Consider the following 25,438-nt stretch of genomic DNA (forward strand, 5'->3'; position numbering starts at 1 on the left):
CTAGTTTACAAGCAAGCTTTCAGAACTTCTGAGGATAGACAGATCTGTGTGTCTTGAAATACAGTGCCATTACTCTCAATGATAATGCTGGCTTGTGACTTAAAAGGACAGTCAAGCCTTTAATCCTTTAAAATTACAAGATGAAAGAGAGGATTGAAGCAGTATTTTCACAAATGTCAAACTGATTCAGTTCTCTCCTGAAATTTTGAGAATGCAGGCTTTAAAGTTGCCTAACAACTTATTTTAGGGGATCCAAATCTCTAAATAATGATAAGTATGCTCCATTTATGTAAAAAAGAAGTAAGAGAGCATGCTCAGAACTGATTCTTAAAAACATTAAGATTAAAGCAATCAGAAGATAGAACAGAAGTGTTCAGATATTTCCAAAGTCTCAGTACAGAGCAGCATGTATGTGTTTCTATAATTGGATCTCACACATCCGAGAGAAATGTAAATTGTTTGGAAGCAAAAAGGGTTTGCTTTTTATATTTCCTGTATATCCATATATTTATATTTTGGAAAAAAATATAAAGTATATTTTATATTAGAACCAAGTCAGCCCATTGCTGAGTACCAAATAACAAGGGAGATGGAGATGTCTGGAGGAACAGAAGAAAAGAAAAAGAAAATAAACACCGAAACCAATAAAAAAAGAAGTTTCATACTCTTTTTTAAAACTTACTTCTGTTGGTTTGTTGATTCACTAGTCCCTCTTAACAAAGCAGTATTCAAAATTTCAATAAAGATTGCAGAACATACAGCCTTTTCTTGTGCCAGCTCCCATGGCCTAGCTCTCCTTTGAACTGTGATATAGGACTCTCATCCTTCATCTCAACATTCCTATTCTTGCCTGACATGGGAGACAGTCTGGCTGGTCTCTTAGAGATTTTCCCTTCCAATAAGCATGCAAATATTTCTTTACTACACTAAATGTTATCCCCCCACGCTGGACCAGTTACTAGGCAACTCCTTGCTGCAATGAAACTCTAAATTCTTGACTTCCCCTTTGGTGGTTATTTGGCTTTATGCAGCAGCCAGGAATGCACTTGTCACTGGACCTTACAGTTTATATCACTGTAAATTAACTAAAAACACAAACATTTTAGTAGACTATGTGTAGCTTATCACTGGCTCTTGACTGAGAACAAACATCATGATAATAGGCAACTTTGTGGGGCCAGCAGCACTGAGGCGATTGTAAACCTTCTACAGAGGACAGAAACCACCTAAATCTTGCTATTTGACTACAGTCCACATAGAAACAAGGCTGAGGAGAAAGCAGTTATTTATCAATTTCCTACATATTGCATTTTTCCTTCTATGTCTCAAGGGAGAGCTGTTCTGTCATATACAATAGTAAAAAAAAAGTATATATACAGGTCTTTTCTCCCACATATTTCTAACCAGTCTAAGTATCCGGTTCAATCTTATCAGGCTGGCATCCAGGTTACATCTATAGATGCCACAAAGCTTATGTCTATTCGCTTCTGCAACTTACCTTCATTGAATCAAACAAAAATTTACTAAGTCTACAGGCCAGCTACCAGAAGGCAATAACATCTTAATGTTATGTGAAAACTACATGTGCTGAAAAGACATTTGCTTTTTTATCTGTCACAGGAAATCAAAGTTAATCAGGTAATCAACATTGTTATTTGAACAAATGGAAAACAAAATAAAGCCCACTAATCTCACTCACTCCTCATAATTCTTAAATTCTAGTTTATGACAGAATAGTGAGTTTTAACAAATTTTATATTCAGCTAATTTTTATCATCAACAGAAATGTTTAAATAGATAAATTCCAAACTTTAACACAGAATAAAAGAAATCCCATTTCATATATAAATGAGCATGAGACAAGTCTGTTTGTTTTGTGTTTTCCACCCATCTCTGCAATGCAATTTAAAGGTTTTTGTCTGAGCTATTTTTAAATGTTTCATTTCATTGCTTCCACTTATTTACATTAAGCAAAATTCTTCTTTACTCTGCTTAATCCAATTATTAAACACAAGTTAAATTAAAAGGTTAGTCAGAGGATTAGGATGGCAGAAAAAAAGACCATTCAGAACTTTGCATTTTATGTCTAAACTTCCATTTGTATCACACTTCTGTCTATAAATAACACTGACTGCATAAAATGTTAGGTCTAACTGAGGTAGGATTTCTGCTTTTTAGGACAAACAGGTAGGCAATATTCCTGACCTTCATTATATCTCATTCTGAAAGCTACTCTACTTTCTCAGGAGGAAGAGATATCTCCTCTCTTTGTAGGGCACCAAGTCAGCTGCCAGATTTTATACAGTGGTACTGAACTCTTTTTCCTGGACTATGTAGGCTGGATCACGCTTGTCCTGAACACGTGTGATCAAGGAGCGAGACTTCACCCACAGGCTAGACCTCAGCTTGTACAAAGGAGCAGAGTGAGAGCCTGGTGTGGTAGGGAGAGAGGAGAGATCCTGCTTGTTAACACATCAGACAGCAAGTCATGCCAAGGCTAAAGGAGTGGAGGGACAGCAGCTTGTTTCTGAAAGAGGGACATTAAAAAAATAGGAAGTCACCGCTGAAAACCAGAGTAGATAAGGTATTCTTATGGATCTTTTGGAGGAACATACAGTTCTGTTCTATCCATACCTTATTGCATAGGCTTAACTTAGCCTTATATAAATTATCATCTGCAAGATGCCCCTAAAATTTTTTTTTGCTTGACTCTGCAGCTTCCCACATCTAGTTCATTCTGGGCAATACGCTGACTAGCTAGGTAAACACTTTTCTATCACTTTTATTAGCTGACATTGTTTCAGAGTCAGTGCTAGTTTGTTTTCCAAGTACATCACTGCACCACAGCATGATTTAAGAACTAAATTGTCACACTCAAGACCAAGATTTTAAATCATAGCTCTGCTCCTGAGTTATTTGTTTATTTTACACAAGTTGCTCAATTTTCAGTGCTTCTGATTCCCCACATTAAATCCTGTTATCAGCAAGGCTGGATTCTCCCCTTAAGGCTATGAGATCCATGGGCGATAACCACAAGACTTTCCAAAACCTTTGCAGATTCATATGTGTTTTTCTACTTGAAATCTAGAGTTAAGTAAAGTAGATTAGGCAAGGAGAACTTTGAACGATTGCCAGGCTCCCCCCAGTCCCAGCTTAGTGCTTCCTATAGTCTCTTTAACTTCCTCTGCCCTGGCTCAGGGGTTCAGATAATCTCTTACACGCTAGCTATATCAAGGATACAGGTAAAAAGGAAAAGTCTCCTGCTCTTTCAATAAGAACAGTTAAATGTAAGAATTATTTTCTACAAGCTGGGGAAATCTGGAAGGAAGCAGATAGTGCAAAAATATCTTCACAGAAGCAGCTAATAAATTGTTTTATCAGTGCTAAGAGGCTAACTAAAAATTGTTAGTGCAGCAAACACAGAGAATAATTGTCTGCATAAGTAGTAATGAGTTTACTGGGAATACTAGAGGGTTTTGCACGTTCACTGCGAGTGATCTAAAAACATTGCTTAGTACATCAGAATCATCGCCAGTAGAATAAATAAAGAAAATTACAGACACAAAAAACTTCAAGGTCTTTTTCATCTTCTGCCTTTCTTTGCTTTTGCAGCGATTCAGTGGAACCAAAGATGTCATTCAGTAAATGGCAACAAATAGGTGGTTGCAGTTCATCTTCTAGATGAAAACAATCCAAAACAGAAAAAAATTTCTTAGCAAAAAATTTTTGACAATGTCACTGACACATATGGAGTTGCAGACTATGGAAGATTAGATCTATTAAAAAAAAAAAATCCACTATTTTGAAAGACAGGTTATCAAACTGTTTTATGAAGTATTCCATAAATTGCTAGTCTCAACTACAGATACTTACTGCTAAGATCTTAATGCTGACAGCCTAAAGTCAGCATTTGCAGATGAATCCTTGAATACCGTATCCCAAATGTCACTCAGATACTGACAATATACAGCAACTCAGAGGCAGGGTTTTACTAGCAAGTTTCAAAATTAAATAAAGCCACAAAAGATTCAGCTTGCAAGTGTCTAACAGAGATTACTTCAGACCAGAAATTATATAGCCAATGTGCATGTGTTGTTTTAAATAGCAGATGAACAGATACATCTTCTCACTATGAAGGACATAACTGGGTTTCGGGAAGAATCGAGAAGTATATTCCCTGACTATTACCATAAATACATCAAAAATACACATGCACTTGTACAGATGTGGGTCTGTGAATGCCATTTGTTTCACTGTGAAATCATCTGACAGCAAAACTTTTCCAGTCTTCGCCTAAGTACAGATTCCAGTCAAAAAAAAAACAATCAATTTTCTGACGCTTCATCTTTAATAGATTAGAAAAAAAAATAATAAGCCTAACACAAACAAAAGCCAACTGATTGAAAACTAGCACATTTTTGGTTTGTTTAACATAGGGAAAAAGAGAAAAAAACTTTAGAAAGTAGTCCTCCTCATTAACTAGCTTAGTTTGGAAAACCTTCTAGAGCTCCCATTGAAATCACGGGCCTTTATCTTAATTCAATAAGAACAAAGGCAAATTTTACATTTTCAGATCTATAGATGTAGGATAAGTTACTACATCAAGGGGAAAAAAAGAAAAATCAGAGGAGGAGGCAGGTGCTGATCTCAGCTGATGGTGTATTGTTTTCTTAATTAAAAAAACAAGGACCACACGATAATAAAAAAGGAAGAGTATTATCCATAAGACAACCACACAGAAGTGCTTTTGCTCTGTGTAGCACTAGCAAGGTCTTTACTAGCATGTCCAGTTGTGACTGCTAAAACTAAAATAGTACCCAGACTCTTCACAGTTGGCCATTGGGCAATTAATGGGACCAAGCAGAAACCTGAAAAGTATAATTTGCAAGAAAGGGTTAAATGAGTTGGGACAGTTTGCCCTGGGAAGTGAAAATGGGTAATCATTCAGAGTCATCAAATATCTAAGTGGCAAATTAAAGAAGCTTAAGGTATGATTTTCCCCTCCACATTTGCTAGCAGTAGAGTATGGGCTTGCATCACAGATTTAAGGTAGAAAAAGTTTCCTGTGCCCAAGACTGAAAGCTAGAATATGAGTAGGAAAGGATCTGAATCCCCATCACAGAAGATTTTTAAGAATAGGTTGGACAAACGTTTATGAGAAGTGACAGTTACAATCGATCCATTTATATTTGGACGGATATATAGAAAACACAGCCTCTCAAAGTCCTTTCAGTTCTCTCCAATTTTCCTGTCAAGGATTTGCAGAGTTTACTTCACGAGTATATCTTGAATGTCTCACATTTTTCCCATGCTGCAGCCGGTTTAATGGCAAAGTGTATGCAGCTTTCAAAAAAGTATTACCCAGGCAAATTGGGATAAGAGACAATGACCAGCAGAACTAAGACTCACCAACCAAAGGAGCAGGCAGGAATATTGTGCTGCACCTTGTTCCACCATCAAGTTTATAGCCCACAGCAAATCAGCTTATGAAAAAACAGTAACAAAAAGGTGAAGGAAAACATTTCAGATCTGCAAATATATGCTAGGATATTTAAACATCTGCTTCTTCACTGCATCCCATCTGCCTGTCAACTGCACTACAGGCAGATATAGAGATACACTGCTACAATGCTATAGGACCCCAGTAGCGCTCTGAGCACAGGCCTGGACTGAAAACTAGTGAGAACCATGAAGCTCAGTTTACCAGTGTCTGATTTTCAAACCTTGACAGATTTGGCAAGTAAGGAAGTCTCTCAGGCACAAACATTAACAAAAAGAATAAAAAACAGGAATGAGAACAGCCAGGAATTGAAGAAATTGTACAAGAATAGGTGTGAAAAGGATTCTTTATATTTAAAAAAAATGTAAAAAATGTCATATGCTGACATAATATTATACACATACACAGCAAGACAGTAGGTGTAATACAATATTTTTGTTAATCACTCTATGTAGTTTCATTTCCACAATCATTATAGCTACCAGAGAGCCCTGTAGCTTCTGATCAGATCAGGGCAGATGAAGCTCTAATTTAATTTGAATTGGGTCAAACCAAATGAATTGATGGTGACTCATTTCAGAGCATATAGCTTAGCAAAGTAAAGAGCTGGAGGAATTTATTCTCCCATCTGAGATAGTACTATTATTATTATTACTAGGAGTTAGGAAGTCTCCTTCACTTGTACTTTACTGGAAGCATGCAATCTTTCTTGTGACTATGCTGTCCCAGTTTTCAGATATTGTCATCCTGCTGCATGGGGTGATGCTTGGAATCATTTCAAAGCTGAAATCCAGGGAAGCAAAAATCCTGTTTTCGAAAACTGAGTTGTAGGAAAGAACTGTTATCCAGGGTTTATGATGACCTGGGCAGAAAACTGCTCAAGTACAGTCAGTTTGCTGCTAATTAAAAAAGCTGATTATCTTTTCAGAGACATACAGTCAATGTTTGAAATAGTTTACTTCACTGTTTTAAAGATATCCATGTATGCTTTCATACTGTTTTTACTTTAAGTATTACGTAATAAATAACATTTTGACTTCTTAGACTGCAAAATCCTGCTAATGTTCAATATTTGCATCGTTTAGTCAGTAGTACAAAGAATTGTTCTGCTTTAGTAAGCATTCTCTAGATATCATATTTTATCATGGATTGGGTTCATAGGAGCACTAAACCCACAGTGACTTCTGTATTGATAATGCATGGAGCTAAAAAAGTCATTGCATCTGATATCACAGTATCAGAGAATCACAGAATAGTTTGGGTTGGAAGGGACCTTAAAGATCATTTAGTTCTAACCCCCTTACCACAAACAGGGACACATTTCATTAGACCAGATTGCTTATAGATCCATCCAACCTGGCCTTGGACACTTCCAGGGGTGGGGACATCTGCAGCTTCTCTGGGCAACCTGTTCCAGTGCTTCACCACTCCCAGTTTTTTCCTGATACCTAATCTAAACCTTCTCTCTTTCAGTTTGAAGCCATTCATCCTTACCCTGTCACTACCAGACAGCTCTCCAGCTCTCTCGTAAGCCCCCTTTAAGCACTGGAAGACCACAATTAGGTCACCTTGAAGCCCTTTCTTCTCCAGGTTAAAAAGATCCAATTCTCTCAGCCTTTCCTCGTAGGAGAGGTGCTCCTTCCCTCTAATCAATTGGTGGCCCTACTCTGGACTCACTTCAACAGTTTGATGTCCTTCCTGTACTGAGGACCTCAGAGCTGAATGCAGTACTCCAGGTGGGGTCTCAGGAGAGCAGAATAGAGGGGGCAGAATCACCTCCCTCAACTTGCTGGCTTTTGATGCAGTCCAGGATGCAACTGCCTTTCTGGGCTGCGTGTGCACATTGCTGGCTCATGTCCAGCTTTTCATCCACCAGCACCCCCAAGTCCTTCTCAGCAAGGTCATAAAACTTTACAAGCAGGGTGGGGAGAGTGGGCAAGAGCTCTGAAAGTTCACATTGGAGTCTGACACGGGTACTTGCACAAGAACCAAGCACGGTTGCTCTGCCTCTAGCTGGCCCTTATCAAAGGCCCAAGAGGGCAAGACATGAACTTGCACTTCAGCTCCTCCCACTGACAGTCTGACTTCCTAACAGGAACCCATTCTCATCAGCACTTCAATCTACGTGGGTTAAGAAATGGAAAGGCTGAACTGCAGGTACTTGCCTCATTCTTCTGACTATAATGAAGACGGTAATTTCCAACAGCCAGGGGAAATCTTAAATCAGTACAGGCAAATACATCAAAACCCACCTTCCAACTTCTAAACTAATTGCAATGCAAAGCTGCCATAAAATCCTAAGCACAATCAATCATAAACAGGCAGACTGCAATTAGATACATGGATACTAATCAGACTCAGCTACAGCATTTCTCACGTCAGCCTCAGCTATGCAGAAGAAAGAAAGTGCAAAACTTTAAGGATTCCTTACCTTTTTCCAGGTCACTGTTTCCCCTCTAACATTTTAAGAAATAGAGAAACCCAGCAGTTCAGGTGCACAGCTAGTTTCTTCTCCTCTCACTGGAGGTGACCTAATTACACTACCACATCAATGATTCTTTAATGCATCTCTGTCCCTACGCTGTACTGATAATAAAGCAAAAACATCAGTAACTACACAAGATAGGAATAACCACTGTGCCATTTTTATATACTTACTATTTACTATAGTACTACTTACTATAAGTGCTATTATTTATAAGCTACCATCAATTTTTGAAGCTCAGTCTTTGACTGTCCTGCTCACCCAGCACTACCAGAGGCCCCTTGCATGAGAACTAATTGCTCATAATATTCTGTGTATACTTACAGACTATGTTATGGCCCATGACAGTACAGGACCTCTCTTTGCACTGTGATGAAGGGCTTCTTTCCTTCAAGATTCATTCCTCCTGATTTACACCACAATAAGGCAGTACTAATACAAGTGAAGAGAGTTACACAACACAGAAAGATTGTACCTGGCCTTACAGTTTCAAGTATAAAATTAAACCGTTTCACGTAATTCTGAGAGCAAGACAGAGGGAAGAGAAGATGACAGCTCTTTCTTCTGTCCTACTTAATTCAGCGCACAGCTCTACCATATTCTAGTTCCAAGAATTCTCCCTCTGTGATTCCTCCATAAGTTTTACAGCATCTACGTACACAATATATTTTAAATAAATTTGGTTTCGCAGCATACCTACAGCAAGAAAAAAATTATAAAACAGGGCCTAGAGAAACAGATTTAAAAAAAACCACCACCACACACTTACTACTAATTTTGGATACTCAGTCTGAAAGTGCTGAAAACTGCTTTTTCAGAAGACTTGTTCCATGGTGCTCTTCCATGTTCAAAGCCCAGCTCCTATTAACTTCAGCTGCAGCTGCAAGTACTCAGTGCTTCTGCAAATCAAACACTGAGGTCGCAAGTCAGCAACCCAGAAAATGAGAGCCACCTGTGAAAAGCTGTGTTTCTCTGCCGTGACTGGCACTGCATTAGCAGAAATGCTTCTTCACAGCTGTTCAGCTGTGACTAAGGCTAGGCAAGATAGTTGTTTGTTTTGCAGAGGGTTTTTTTTAATTATTCAATTTTTAAAGAAAATAGTAAACTATTTACAAGCTCAGGTTGAATTCGGTAATAAAGAACTTGACAAGTGGGAAAGCTCTACAGATGTCTTCCCTCTGAAGCAGATCTGGCTGAGGGGTGGAGAAAGACTTGGCACAACCAGTCCTACTGCTATGTAGGCATCAGCATTGCAGAGATTTTCACTGTCTCTTTTTCTGTTGCCTGCCATGTTGACCTTCCTTTCAACAAGGAAGCAGGTTGCAAAGAGTTAGTAAAAGCTCTTGGAAGTAATTTATATTTCCTGCCTGTGAACAACTTCCCATTTCACTGCAGAGTAGCGGTGGTCTGAACTGGAGGAAGCCACGGAGCAGGAACTAGGATAGCTCTATTGGCCACTTGCCTGCAGCATCTAGGATCTACTGAGTACTGCAGGATCTGTGCCAGCTTCCAGGTGTACAGCTTTGCTTCAACACAAAAAGTGCACTTGGGCCACCTGGAAGTTGTGAGCTTCAACAATTAAAGAGACACAAAAAGTTGTGCTCAAGATACAGTAGTGACAAAGCTAGTCTTTCCTAGATAGCTGCTCACTGAGGGAACTCCTGTGATGATTCTCTCTCTACAAGGGGAAAAAAACCAGTGTGGTGTTAGTTGGATGTAATGTCTATAGGGGTTTTTAGACCATTTTAAAAATCACCTGTGATTTTTTCTGGGTAGTGTTTTTAGTTTCATGATTACCTTCAAGATACATCCATGCTTTGATTTTCATTTCTCATGCATCATTTTTCCAAGCCTCCAGTCTTACAGTAAATAACTATCCTCACAACCAGGCCGTAGGAATAATTCAAATTGCTCCCTACGAAAAACAGTGTAGAGTTTCTTCTTTCAGAATTATGGTTGTAGAGGAACATGATTTGGACTTCCATTATATATAACCTTGCTGCTACTGAGTGTATTTCTGTCTCAGCTATAAATCTCTTGTCACTATCACTGAGTGCTGGCCAGTACCTCTGACCACACACAGTAAGGAGTTACAGTAGTGAAACTGAGCCTACTTCTGGCAGCATGCTGAAAGCAAAATTTTTCAGAGGAATTCTTTTCTGCTCAAGTAGCTATTTGAAGCTTAGAAAACTACATGATGATGTGTTATCTTTCTCCCTTCTGTTTCCAATCTATTAATTCCCCTTTTATTCGTAGTTAGATATAACAAAATTTGTAAATACTGGTTGCATAAACCACTCAGACTAATGAACAGCAAAGCATGATTTAATGCTAGTAGGCTTCTGTCCTTTACATTAATTGCTTTCATAAAGGATATATTTATTATTTTTCACATTGCTTTTACTGGAATACAATGAAATTTTTTCAGTTATAAATAAAAGGTTTTCAGTTTGCTTTATTCAGCTCTTTATATGATTTTGTTACTTTTGTAAGAGCTTTCTGACTACATCTGTCTTGATAAGTTGTCTTCAAAGGTTTTATTGCCTTATTTGGTCACCTTGTCTCAACCCATATTGCCAGGTAGCTGCTGAACCAGTCACCTGTACATTTGAATCTGTCACTTGTTCTTTGTTGTTAGAAATCGGTCTTGCACGCATGTCTTCTTGTGCCCTTCACGACTTATCTCTGGTTTTAGATGCTAGATTGTGTCCTTGTTTAGCAAGAATATTGGAAATCCCAGAAATCTGTCTATCTCTGCATAATAATATTTGGTTAGCTACCACTGGCTTAATGCTTGCAGTCACAATTTCATCTGCTGCTGGCTTCAAAGCCTCATTTGCTATAAACAAAATAGTCCATATATGGTGTGACATAAGCTGTACTGGAAGGCTGCCTTTGCCTTCTGCTGGTGTTTTTATTTAGTGTAGTAATTCATTCTACATGCTTTGTTATTCTGATATGCTCCCACTTACCTATCTCTCTCCATCTGGAGATGGGGGGGAGGGAGGGAGAGAGAAAAACAATACAATCCGAAGCCCAGGTTTTTGGCAGTCTTGACAATTATTTCTGCCCTGTCATGGTGGAAGCTGTGCTGTGAAGAAGATTAGATGTGTTCAAGCTCATGACAAGAAAACTAAGGCCCATTAACTGTAATAACACTTGACACCTTCTGTTGTTCATTATGCTATCAGGTTACAGTCAAGAACTTCCTCAGCCAAACGTTATAGTGTCATCTGTGTTTGTATCTAACCCCCCTGAGGCCCCACACAACTAAACTGTCATTGGCACCATTACAGCGCTAAGAAAATAGCAAAATGTCCTTCAAAACCGGGTGTATCAGCCAAAAGCCATCCAGAAGATCAAAAAGTTATTTTTTTTCTTTGTCAATTGGTGTTTGAAGGCATTCTGAAGGGAAATGTCTAACACTGAGTCTCTTGCTTGTGTGGCTGCTAGCTTTTTAAAAATTTTCAATGAGGAGTTATTTAATATGCATTGAAAAATGAGTGAGTCAGTAGCTATGAATTCACCTATGTTTCTCTAGAAGTTATTACACTGCTCATTCCATCTGATGATCGTATGATCTTGTTTTAAAGCTTCTTCCCCCAGGCTATCAATTTGGTCTGATTTCTTCTTCCAGAGACACTGCTGTTGTAATATTTCTGCAGGAATGATCTCCAAATGATATTTTCAAGCAAATCACTTCAAGCCTTTGCCTAATGGTTCTAGGGTTTTTATAAAGGACACCTACATTACAGCATGAGTTCATAAATGTTTCTATATACAGCAGACATAAGTCACTATTGAAGTCATAGGCCTGGGTATACCTCTAGTACTGACATTGAACTATTACCCCACTTATTCTTCTCCATCCACAAATTCTGGAAGATTTTAATTTCATAACTCTGAAATTGATGTCCAGATATTTATTTGTAGAATTACTTTTTCTTCTTTGTTTCACAGCTCCACCACAAGGAACAAGAAGCTCGTGCAAGTTGAATTAATTTCCCATGTAACTAACATACACTTCATATTTGTTTCTGCTAGTAAGGGAATTGCTGCTTAATCCAGACACTGTACAAGCAGAGTTACAGAGATGTCACACAAGGTCTGGCCTGTTGAACAATAGGATTATCAGTAAGCAAACTGTTTTCCTGTTGCATTTGGACAGATTAGCCACAGTGAATATAGCAAATAGCATTGCAAAGCAAAAACAAGTCATCCAAAATAGCTGAGTGGCTTGCATTACAGTAATTGCTTCCAAAGATGAGTTATTTTTGTCAAGGTAAAAAGAAATACTTATAAGACTATTTTAAATGACTGTAATGTGACCTCAAAATTTGCATATGCAATAATGCAAATATTATTATTTATTGACTTATAAACTCTAATTTGCATGATATGTATATTCATATACTTTCAAAAAGATGCTGAAATGATAAGGATGAAAACAACAGGCAGCATAGCAGTGTTTTGCACTCCAAGAACATAAACATTACATTATCCTAGAAGATAAACATTTACAAATAAACACTTGCTTTGCTTTGGAGGAAAACGAAAAATGAGCAAAAAAACCCCCCAAATCAAAACAACATAAAACCTGTCACATCTGCCTCGGTAAACTTGGTTCACCTGTCCCTCACACCAGCAGCTTGTTAAGAACTGAGCCATCCTGTTCAGGTCAATAACCTTTATTAGGCAGTGGCCTAATAACATGACAAGTGTAGCTTGAGATAGGCTTTGGTTCATTTCCATTTAGAATGTGACAATACACCACCAGTTTCAAAACCAAGTAAAATCTTACCAGACCTTCAAACTCATTAACAGAAAAATTCTAGATAACCAAGTTAAGTTGATGGAATATGTATATTAAAACATCTTTCTATGCACAAAGAAGCACTGAAACCATGTCATTTTAAGGTGGGCTGGGGCTCAGGTGCATTATCTCCTCAGTCCAATTGTGCTGTAGTTTCTGGTGGAAGGAGAGCTGGGCAAAGGGCTCCATGTGCTTTACCAGGCTATCCTAGCTGTGCAAATGCAGTGCCAATGCTTGAGCACAAAACAAACACGCTCTTTAGCTAACACAGAGCCTGTGAGCATGTTACTGTAACCTCAGTCTTTTCTAAGTGATGCGAGTTGCCTCTTAAACCGAAAAGCTGTTACCATCCCTTACAGTATTACACAAACTCCACTGGGGTGTCTGAGGCCATGGAGAAAGCATTGATGTTGTGCCTTATCTCAAAAAGAGCCATGACAATGGTACTGTGACCATTATTGCAAAAGAACTTCTCACCTCAGGTTTCCAGTGAAGGTTCCATTTCTTCCAAAAAACTGTAACCTGGGAAAAGTGACCTGAAAACTGTCTTCAGTATTCTTTTTGTTTTTTGTTTTTTCCCAACAGTTAGAGTTTTTCTAGACACTTTTCACAGCCACTGAAAACAGCCAATCAAAAAACAGAAGGCCTCTTATCAAATGGAGAACTTATGGAATAAACTGAAAAAACAATATTTTAAAAAAGCAAGAAAAACTAAACACAAAACCAAAACTCACAAAGAAAACATTTTGAATTATCAGTAAGCATCAGATCTTTGAATCTGAAGATACTATTCCAATATGAGTTGTTTGGCTGGCATATTTAAATTCATCCAATTGTGCTGCATTGTCTGTCTTTTGGAGCAGGGGAAGGGGAAGACTAGCCCTACAATTAGCTACAAGGACTGCTACATTTTACAGGTGGAATTTATATGAAGCATTCAAAGACTGAATAATTTTATATGGCAGAGAAAGGGATGATAGACACAACTTTCTAACTCCATACTTAAAATAATTTCATTTTCATGGCATTGGAAGAGTTAATACTACATACTCATTGTAGAGTTGCATTCAGGAGAGGAATGACAACCTGACATAGATGCCCTCAATCACTGGAAATCATCAAAATGATTGAGAGAGATGACTTCTGGGTCTGCTTCAAATTTATTATTCTCATAACAGCAAACATAGGCATGTCCTTGCTTCACAACCCACTTTTGGCCAACTAAGTGACCTTCTGAGATGCAGCAAACTGTGCCCAGCCTTCTCTGCCTCCAAGAAAATTTTTTTGTCAGTTGTGTAACTAGTGCATTTGCCCTACACTCCCCCACCACCTCCCCAATGCTCTTGCTGCTCCACAGGCTCCTTGCCTTTTGCTGCCACCTTCCCTCTGGGCAGACCTCTGTTAACCTAACCCAACAGGAGCAGCCTCCCAATGCCATCTAGGGCTGACCTAAACAAGTCCTTCTAATTAAAGGAAGGAGATAAAAAAATAAACAAAATAACTAAAATAATCCCCCAGCACTCAACGAAATATGCCATCGGCCATGCCTCCTGTCAGGTTTTATTCCCATCCCTGTCTTTCATATTACTTTTACAGTCTGTCAGTGCAACTGAGATAGTTGTTTTCCTTTATTGACCCTTCCACCTCATCCACCTGATGCAGAAACTTAGCCTTAACTTATCCCTTCATCTCTTCTTCTCCAACTCTTAATTTTAATATTTCTGGTATTTCCTTACTGTACAGTTTGTTCTACTCATTATTACTCTAAACTCAGTCTTCTTCACTTCTTTTTAAGCAAACTCTTGATTGTGTTTGGCCATTTGGTTATTTCTTTCTGCATGCAAGATTTTATGTCACACTGATTTTTGCAGGATGTGAGATTGACAAAATATTCTGTCACATAGATGAATAAAATTTCAATAATGTAAAAAGAAAAATTTTCTCCCAGAAAATTACATTTTTTATGTGTATAGGGGGAGATTTTTCCCTTTAATAGTGGAATTTTTATTTTTTTTCTTCAAATCCAAAGGGTAAAAGAAAGTCTAAAGTATGATTTCTCCACTCACCCTCCTCTCATCAACTCTGTGATTATATTTTTATATTATTATGGCTAGCTCCTGTTTGTAAGTCCCTAAATAATCCAATACACAGTTAATGCATCAAGTCTTGTTTCAAATGCTTCCTTTAAATCTATCCCAGCAGGACACTTACAAATCCTTATGCACCTGTCAATCTGTTTAATTTGTCTTCTTACACTTATTGCATGTGCTTTTCTAGCACGTTGGCCACACGCCACTACTATCATACATCTTGTACCAAGGGAACAAGATTTCTGGGATAGGGACATCTTTTTGGTACTAAAGCTACATCACATGAAAACCTACTCTTTTCAGCAGCCTTCTTGCTATGGTAACAGAAAAAAATAAGCGTTTGGAAACCAAGTCCTAAACTATTTTGTACTTACGAGCATATTTGACCTTTATGCTCTTTATATCAAGTTGTATTTCAATAAACCCCAGTTCTGACATAGTTGCTCACAACAAATACATTTCTAAAGGAAACCAATATCCTTTAAAGTTGAATAGAAAGAAAAAGCAATTAAAACAGGAAATATGTTTCCACTTTTTTATTAAAATTAGAGCTGTTGCAAATGTCAAACTGGACAAAGGACAAAGAAAATAAAACATTAAAAGCAATTATAGAAGATATTATGCTCAAATACAAATTATATATAGAAGCTTACACAACTTACAAAGTTTGTGATAGGATGCATCTCTTTTCTTAATATTCTTAAAAATTATAATATGTACTATATAGACTTAAGATGAGTCTTAAGTTACTATTTTTGAGTAATTAATATCTACTTTAAAACACATTTTTTAAATAATATTCCCATTTAGGTAGACAACTAAAAATGGATGTCAGAAGTAGAAGTGAAGCAAATCACTCGTATCACCTTCAATACCTTTGTGAAAACTAACAAAGTCTCTTTCAGGAGAGATGGAAGGCATTCTACACTCATAGATCTCTCCTGTGCTGTCGTCCCTTCAAACAGCAGTGCAAGATATGTGTATGTGGGGGATACCTGTCTTTTGATTCTATTGCCAGAAAGCATGAAAGATGAAATTAGCCCACAATCGTCCATGTTACCTTGCTTCTGCAGCTTAATCAAGTTCAAACTTCGTCTTAAGTTTGAGAAAAATAGGCCTTGCATCTTGAAGTCATTTCTTATCAGTGTGATAAGGCTCACGAATTGATTTCTCAGCTCCATGTATTGTTTATGTTGGCAAGACATCTTGAAAGCATACCCTATTTTTGGTGGAACTTGTAAGAACAGCATTATTTTAGAAAATGATCTTACCATATTTCTCAAATATTTTTTCTGAAACACTATGACATGATGCAATTAGCCTGTAATATAACTAGATGTAATTAGACTATAAGAGGGAAGATATTATTCTCTTCTATTTGGCACTATGTCTTGAATACTCTATCTAGCTTTGATTGTCCAGCAAAAGTCCAGTTACCAGGTTGGTCAGAAGCCTGAAGCGCACAGCCCAGTACAGAGAGACTGAGGGAGCTGAGCCCGGCTGAGTGACAACATAACAGTACCTGAAAAGGGGCTACAAAGATGAAAGGCCTGGCAGTGGGACATAACAGTGGGCAATAAAATAGCTAATCCTGGGAGATTCATCAGGACACCAAGAATAACATTTTCGCTAGAACAGCACTGGGGCAGACAGCCCAGTGTGGCTGAAGTCTGTACCCTGAGGGTGTCTGAGGTTTGGCCAACTGAGCCATGGCTGACTCTCTGGAGCTTGGGCAGGAGCACTACTCGGAGCAGGAAGTTAGACTAGATGACTTTTTCGTCTAAGGGCGCAAAGATAGGAAGGGACACAAGAGAATATTTAAATCCATAACAGGTTGACTAGAGCTTGACTAGAAGTTACATAAATCCATAGAGCTTGACTAGAAGTTACACCTGAAATATAAATGTACCTTACCTTTGACCAACCCTAAAGATGTATTTTGAAATGTAAGCACTGTCTAACTTTAATAACTTTGTTTAAAATTAAAATTGAATAAAATTTTTCTGAAGTGAAACTGCAGTTAGACATCTCTTCACACTGATCCTCATTCAGAAAGAATTAAAAAAATATTTATAGCTTTCAATAGTAGTACTTTCTGTGAAAACTGATTCAGAGATTTACATAAATGGGTCTACTCACACAATTAAAGTCTGTTCTTATTTGTGCTTTCTACTTTCAACTGCTTTAATGTTCATTCGTCTTTTAAAGGTGTGTGTGGAGGAGACAGGAATTACATTTCATTCTGGGTGCATCATGGTTTTGCCATCTATATGCTATTCAGATTTTAAACCAAAACAAGACAACAGAACAACCTACTGGTATAAATCCAAACAGTACACATTTGCTGTTTATAAAAAAGGCTAAAAAATATTAAGAAGAATGTGCACTGTCTCTGGAGAAGTAAGGAAAAGATCCATGGTTTTCACATACATTACCAACGTGCTACCCTCTAAAACAAAAAAAATGAACGTAAGCACACAACAAAAACCTTCATGCCAGCAGAACTAGAAGTTGAAGAAAGTATATTTCAGAATTGTCTCTGGCTAACACTGCCATCTCCCCCACTCCTCCTGAACTTTCTGCTTCTTTTCCAGCTCACATAGCCTCTCTATGAAATACTTGAAGGGCCAGGCTATCTACAGGTTCTCATGTTGTAGTACATCTGAAGTGTTGATAATACACATGAATATACTCTTTTGAGGGGGAGAAGGAAAGAATCTTTCATCTTGGGAGATCCAGAAAGGTCACCATTTCAAGGGATCTGAAGGAACCATATCCACACCCGATGGACACTTTTTTATAATTTCTGTATTTTTTTTTCTTCCCAGCACCACTGCATTTAAGATCCAGAAAAAAAATTTTGAAGGAGCCAACTGTTGTATGAGAGCACAGTAAAACTTAGCAAAAAGTGATGCTAGGAGAGGGAGCTGATTCTGTATGTATCAGGTGACTCACAACTGCATAAGTAGTCGTGAGCTGTAAGTAATGACGATGTAATAGAGACTTCTTGTCTTACTGAGCATCCTTACCATGGATACAGAAAATATCTCAACTAAATTTTGGGGGCTTTTTTAAAATTATTATTTGGCCAGTAAAGTGCTAGCTCTGCTTCACTGTTGAAATAACAGAAAGTTCTAAAACCATGTTGCACTGAAGCTGACAGACGTAATGGTGGAGTCTGATGCAGAACAGTTCAGCTGGAAGCTGCCAAGGAACAAACAAGGAAAAAAAATCAATGCTAGATTTGCAGATACTTGCACAATTTCATGTTGCATATAAATGGCTCCTTTCCCCTACATTCCTATATAAATATTTTTCAAATATTTTAATTTTAATTAAAATTATTTCGATGACGAGCTTAACACTCCCTGTCAGGCAGCAACACCTTTCAATACTTTTGGCACCATGCACTAATTAAAACTTTAAAAAAATATTTACATAGTATATATATAATACATTACTAATATGTTATATATATATAATTATTCTAAATATCTTCTGTAATCATCTAGAGCCTTATCTCCCCAAGATACACCCTTGCCAGTGACAAACAAGGATCAACTCTTCTACATGTGCATATGTGTACATATTTTAACAAAAACACCAATCAGAACACTTTTATATTGCACATGTCACTTCAAAAATGCAAAATGAGACATACACTTGGATGATGTGGGAAATGGACTACAATCCACTTAATGCTACATTTTATCACAGTGTAATTTTTTTCCACAAATTAATCTAATGGGCAATTCTAGTACAGAACAGGAATGGAGTAAATGATCCCACCTCAATCTTACATAATAGAGCAAATCATCACCCACTCTACATGAGTTTTAATTTGTTACAGTAGAAAACAATTATAGATCAATCTGCCAATGGACTAATCTGAGCAACTAAAACTAGTTGACCTTTCTGGTATGCAGTTCCAGGACCAGAATCGCTCTCCTGCTAAGCAGCAGCAGATGGCCAAAGCTGTGCAGTTCTACTTGCTGGTAAAAAGTAATTTGTTTTTCAGGATCATTAGGTATGTAAAGAAAGAAGATACTGGCAAGCCCTTACTTAAGAATCCCAGCCCAGAACAAAAGTGCATCCACAAAAGGGGCAACAAAAGTGGCTGGCTGCTCTGGGTTTGGCGTCACTGAGGTCATCTGTCACTGCTCCCGAGTCACCTGTGGCTGCTCAGACTCCTGCTTCAGTTTGGAGCACCCATGCCACCCAGAGCTACCCAGAAACGCTGATCTAAGCACGCTGTACACCACAAACAGCATGCCCCAGTGCTGCAGCACAAGAACGGAGATGATAGAAAAGAAGATCACGATCAAAGATGTAAAAGCAGAAAAACAGGAACAGGTAAAAAAGCACAAAGTTGAGAAGGTGAAAATATTACATGAAAAAGAAAAATTCATTTCATAACAGCGACAAAAAAAAAATTAAAACAAAACCTGAGGTCATGGAAGAACGACAACAACAAAAAAATCTTAAGCTTGGCTAAATAGTTTTCTCTTACACAGTGTGCATTCAAAATAGGAAATTTGGAAGAAAACCCTAGAGTAAATGTACTACTACTCAGTTCCCAATAGCCAAGAAACAAACAAAAAAATTTACTTCTGTCCTCATATGTTAAAATATGATGATCTGTTGGTTTTATTCTGCTCAAATTTCTTTTATTGATGAACAAGAAATAACACGGGTGTAATAGAGAAATCTTTTACAGAGGAGCACTTTTGCTACCCCAGAAGGTGAATCTTCCCCTCACCCAAAAGATTCTTAAGGCATGTAGTCTTCAATATCAGTACATCACTTTACTAACCACCTTAAATGTGAATTTTCAGGAATGTTCATTTAGTATTGCATACATAATTAAAGTGCATGATAATATACACTTGCATCTCAAGTTGCCCAAAAAGTACCTGATGCTAAGAAAAGAGGTAACTTTTCAGAAGTCTATAGTTACTAATAATCTAGATGCTTTTATTTCTGCACGCTGCATTTTTAACACAAGATGAAGTTATGTGGCCATTTGGGTAAATGGCATTTTGTTAATATGGTTGCTGGAAATTTTTTTAAGTCAAGCAGAGCAGGTTCCCTAAAATTACTTGTTTAAAAAGAATTTGTATTCAACAGTGCTCATAAATAAACAGCTTAAAAAAAAATCCACTCATTAGTGGTGAGTGGGAAGCCACTAATTCCCTGTTGTAGGTCCTAAACCAACAATTCTGGCTAGTTTTAGGCTTTCATTTTTAAAGCTATTAAGATTAATCCTTTGGAAGTAAATAAAGCATTTCAAATGAATGTATGAAAACCAAAATAGTGAGTTCTTGATTCTGCAAAGTGCTTATGCACTACTCACAGTTTTACCAAGAAATTAAAGTTTCTGATCAATTTTGATGTTATTGACTTGAAGATATCCAAAGAAAAAACTAATTGTCAACACTCCTAGTATTCTTTTCACACACACACCTGATGTGCTACAACATAAAATTGGTTAGGAAAGAGGAAAATAAGGTCTTGTATTTGCACCTCTTAGCTCTGATGCATGACCTATAGACTAGCATTAAGCCCCTTGTTCACACCTAGCCATCCATGCAAGAGGCTAATCTGACTATAAGCACTTTTGGCAAACTCTTCCCAGGCAGATGAATGGATTTTCCAGAAGGAGTTGTTAACCATTCATAATCTGCTGGCAATACTTACTGGGTCAAAGTCCAAAAGGTTTTGCTTGTTGGAATGATGCATCAGCTTAAATTGATGTTAAAAGTTCTCACTATTATTGATTTTATAAGGCATTGTGACCCAAAGTATGGCCCTGGAGAGTGCTCACAGACTCTAATCTCACTAATTCCTCTTGTGCAGGAATAAGACTTTGTTTAGTGTAGCTCAAAAAAGTGTATCTGTATCAAATCGGTAAAGCAAATGTCCAGGATAAAATGATCAAGCTGAATATATATTAGATCTGGTTTTAATAATAAAAGACATAAATAGACTATAACATAAACTTAACCCATTCTATAACTAGCAAATGTGGCTTTTGGGGAGGAAAATTACTGTCAACCATGTGGGAAGTTTGTAAGCATATATATGTGTGCATATACATACATATATGTATATGCCTACACATACATGCACAGACAAAGTACTCAATCTGAGAATTATGCAGGCAATTCATGTTACTTCAGTTAAAAACTTTTGCCACACAAGTAGGAATTGGAAGTCTGTTTCAGGTCTTCACTTTGAGAAAATTCAGAAATACTGCAATTGCAGAGCACTAAGGCAATGCATACAGTCTTTGTTCTCTAATTTAGCTTTCTTTGCACAGATGAGACATCTGCTTGGAGGAAAATGGGAAAATGTCGTTTTTAATAAATATACAATGCCTGTGGCAAATTAGGATTGTATTTGACAATCCTACAAAAGTACAGAGGAGGCAAAGTTTTTAATGCTGATTATCATCCAGATCTTCAATATATTTTCAACAGCCATTAAAATAGTCATCTTCAAAGAACTTGTCAGGGGAAAAGTAAAATATGGTTATATGGAACAAATTCCTTCATACAAAGATTCTTTTTACATGGTTTCCTACCCAGGATCATCAGTCTTTTTAAAAGAAGTGGGAAATACTTTGGATCATGTTTCCTATTGTCTTTGAAAATATTGTTATTTAATTTTCTGACAGTATTCTCCTAATTGTCAAACACTGTATGTCATCCTCCATTTCTTATTTCCCAGGCAAATTTAAAATTTTGTGTTTTAAATCCCGGATCCTGAAAGCAAATGCATACATGGACTATAACAGACTACGCAAATATGAATTATGACATAATCTGGTAACATGCAATGAAATTATTATTAACAGTTAAATCTGAAAAAAAAAACAAAACAAAACAAAACAAAAAACCCAGCACAAAGATTGTTATCATTGTTTAGTAACTTACACCTTGAGAACAGAGCATAGGACATAATGGATCTGTGAGGTCTCATTATGCTACAATGTCTGTTCAAGACTCTCTTCCCTTGTCTACTGAAACCCTTGATCTAAGTTTTATTATTATTTCCACTTCATTAAAGAATTCATCTTTCTTGGTTGCATTAAACCTAAATAGCAGGATGAAAAAAATGTTGGAAAACGGCTCTAGTTCTGTATCATCTGTGTCTGGGCTTAGATCTCTGCAATCCAGGCAGCAACCAGCAAACAACTACTGAAAGGACGACTTCTGCCCACAGTATACCTTGCTCTCACTGAATTTGCTGCCAAAACAGCAGAGAGCAACTGGAAAAAAGATTTCCCTTTGGCACAGAGCTTGACTGAAAAGACTTCAATTTTAAAACCACTCAGAAAATATTCTCTGATCAAAATCAAAACCTACATTCTCAAAAAAGACATCCTGGACATTCCTAAAATAGAAAGATAATGGACAGTTTTTCTGTTGCTGGCATATGAATTGTTGCAAGAACCCAGCACTGCAACCTGCTGATGTAATTGCTCTTCTGACAACTCATGAGCTTATACTTCTGATGCCAAAAGATCCAGGTTCAACCTTTAAAATAGACCTGAAGGAAGACGTGCAAGGAAACTGCCAAGGAGAACCCTACTGCCCCCAAGGGCAGGAATAGGCATAAAGAGTTCCTGGAAAGATTTTCACTTTTAAGAGTGCACAACAATGTAGACAATTTTGGATGCCGCTGGCACTGTCACACTTGACTTGTGTTTTCCTGAGGTTTTGGTCTCGACAACACATCCTTCCTGATAAACAATGGATAATCCATGTCCTTCCCATCAACCTTTCATCATCAGTGCACCCCTGAGGAACTGAGAAATTAGGAATTTCCCCTTAGTGGTAAATAAACTCCTACTTTAGCTTTGTAATACCTGTCTTTAAAATTACAACATTTTGGGACCATATCTGCTTCAAAATAGAGCATTATAACAAGAATAAACCTAGTTCTGGTCAAAAATAGAATTGTAACCAACTTTGAGCCATCTTTCTGTGCTCACATGCACATCCAGAAGAATAAACACTCCAAACAAGTTCCTCAAAGGTCTGAAGACATCTCTGACACTATTATTTTATATTACTATTATTTTATTTTATAATAAATGCTACAATATAGTACACATAAATGGTGTATATACCATCCTATTATTACATTTTCTGATGATCAATATATTAGTGAGAAGACAATAAACCATTAAGTACATTATAAATGACAAAAATAGTTCATGAGAGCAATGTATCAAATGACTCTGCATAAGCCTCTGCCTGCCATATCTGCTCTCTGCCCATTATGGGTAAAGAAACACCTGGACCTTATAAGCAGCTATCTGGCAAACCTCTATATCTTTCATTTAGATAGCACTTTCCATGACTTTCCATGCTAAAACTAGTTCTTGAGGAAGAGAAGCATCCTTTTTTGTCTAGATGTTTACATAAATATTGATATGGATAAGGCCAATATAGGCAGATTAGATAATAAAAAATTCTTTGCTGTTTCATATCAAAGAAAAACCCAACACCTTGGGCTTGGGGCTTCAGTTCCTCCCTCATCAGCTAGCACAGCAAGTCACACTAACGTCATGGATTTGTCTACATAAAACATCAACTTTCAGTAGGAAGTGAACACTAAGGCAAGAGGAAAGGCACAGATGACTTCTTTGTTCTTTCTCGCTGGTTTCAGGAGGTTTTCATTTTGCTTTGTTTCAACCAGAGTTTCTCACTGTCCATTCATCAGTAACACCATGAGGATGTGCTACCCTAAGTCCAAGACACTGTGAAGTGCTGTTCAGGAGCAGCAACAAAAAGCAATCCCTCAAATAAAGTTTTTTTTGGGACAGAGTGTTCCTGAACTACATGGACAGAGCAGGAAGGTCTGTTTCTCCTGTTCTGCCAGGGATTAGGGGCTGAGAAGGAAGAAAGGTTCAGGGAAGGAGGCCCTGGCCTGTGGTCTTTTTACACAACTCGAGAACAGAGGACAAATGACATTTGTGGAGCATCATATGATAGAGTAGCAAATGGGAACAGGTACGAAAAAATACATGAAACGAGAGTGAATGATAACTAGAAATTTACCCTAGGTCCTCACTTGGGATCATGTCTCCCTCACCTCTGCTATTCCACAGCTTGGACTTTTCCAGACAGAAACAGAGCCTCTGTCTTTTGGTTTTAGGGTCTGGGACTTCACTGCTCACAGCTGGGAAGCAAAAGCTGTGATTGCTCCATATGAAGCAAGACCATATTTTCTATTTGAGTATTATGTTGTTCTGTTCCTCTTCTCCACAGAGAATAACGGAAAATCAATCTAGTGGGACTTTTTTACTTGAAAAAGTACTACTTGATCTGCTTGATCCCTAGAAAGAGCACAAACCTCTCTACAGGGTTAAATGAGTGCAACAGGCACTGCTTGAAAGGTATGAAATTTGCAGGTATCAGGTAGCAGCAAAGATGTACAGAGCTGCATGCAACACAAATCAAAGTAGATGCAAAGAACCTCAGAAGAAATAAGTGAGAAGGGAAAGAGAATAGAGATAAAAGCATTTGTATGTATTTACATAGATTAAGCTGGGCAAACTGACAAGCAAATATACACTTCTGGAAGTGGCTGGCAGAAACTGATTACAGGAAAAGGAGGGAAGGAAATTAAAAATATACAAGTGCTTCTAGAATATACGCATTCATGTAACAAGATGGAACAGCTGAAGAGAAGAGAATGATTTTCCAGAGCCACAAAGAAAATCGTGAGACCCAGGGCATGGCTTTTGCTTGACTGGCATGATACATCAGAAAGTTAAGAAGAAAAAAAAATTAATTTACACATTCTCTACTCTGGCTAACATTTCCAGACCTACCCAGGCATGTGTCAGAGATCCCTGTCCTTGCAAATCAGCCCCTAACAGCACTCCAGACCTTCTTCTTCCTTAGTGCAAACTCCCATAAGCTATGGAAGTCTTCTGCAATCAAGCCTTTGTCTCAAACTTGTACATTCCTATGGTCTGTTTTTCTTTTAACACCACCCCAAGAATGACCAAGAACTGGTTTTGTGTTCCTCTCCAGAGACTGTAGTCCTAGAGACTTGTATGAACCTCTATCAGCCATGGCAACAGTTACACACTTATTTACTCAGTGCATTTATTTCTCAAAAAAAACAACTGTATTAAAGAAACAACGAAAAAATTATAATGCTAGACATACTGAGGTTATAGTATTGAAAAAATTAACACACCTGCTGGTCAAAATGTTATCTTTAGTCTACTCCTCACTCTGATGCACTGTCTCAATTTAAAAGTATGTTTATTACGAAGGCATTTATGAGAGTGTCATGTTACGGATATGAAGATAGACCAATATATTTGTAATGTATATAGATGTACACATTTTCTTCCATAAAAATCTAGCAGCTGGATAGATTTCTGCAGAGCTAATGGAAACTCTTCCTTCCTCTTCACAGTTTTTTAGTACTAGCAGGAATCTCTGATTTGACCTTGGGCAAGGCATTTAAATTCTTTGTGCCTATGTTTTGTCATCTGTAAAATTAAGGCTATAATACCTACCTAC

General features: G+C 37.5%; 1 protein-coding gene across 1 annotated transcript in view; it reads right to left on the bottom strand.

Moving 5' to 3' along the window:
* Positions 1-25,438, bottom strand: part of GABBR2 (gamma-aminobutyric acid type B receptor subunit 2) — a 471,821-nt gene that overhangs the window by 410,090 nt on the left and 36,293 nt on the right. The window lies entirely within an intron of this gene.

Source organism: Pipra filicauda, unplaced genomic scaffold (genome assembly GCF_003945595.2).
Source record: "Pipra filicauda isolate LSUMZ 115617 unplaced genomic scaffold, ASM394559v2 scaffold56_size3634133_pilon, whole genome shotgun sequence".
NCBI classification, from domain to species: Eukaryota; Metazoa; Chordata; class Aves; order Passeriformes; family Pipridae; genus Pipra; species Pipra filicauda.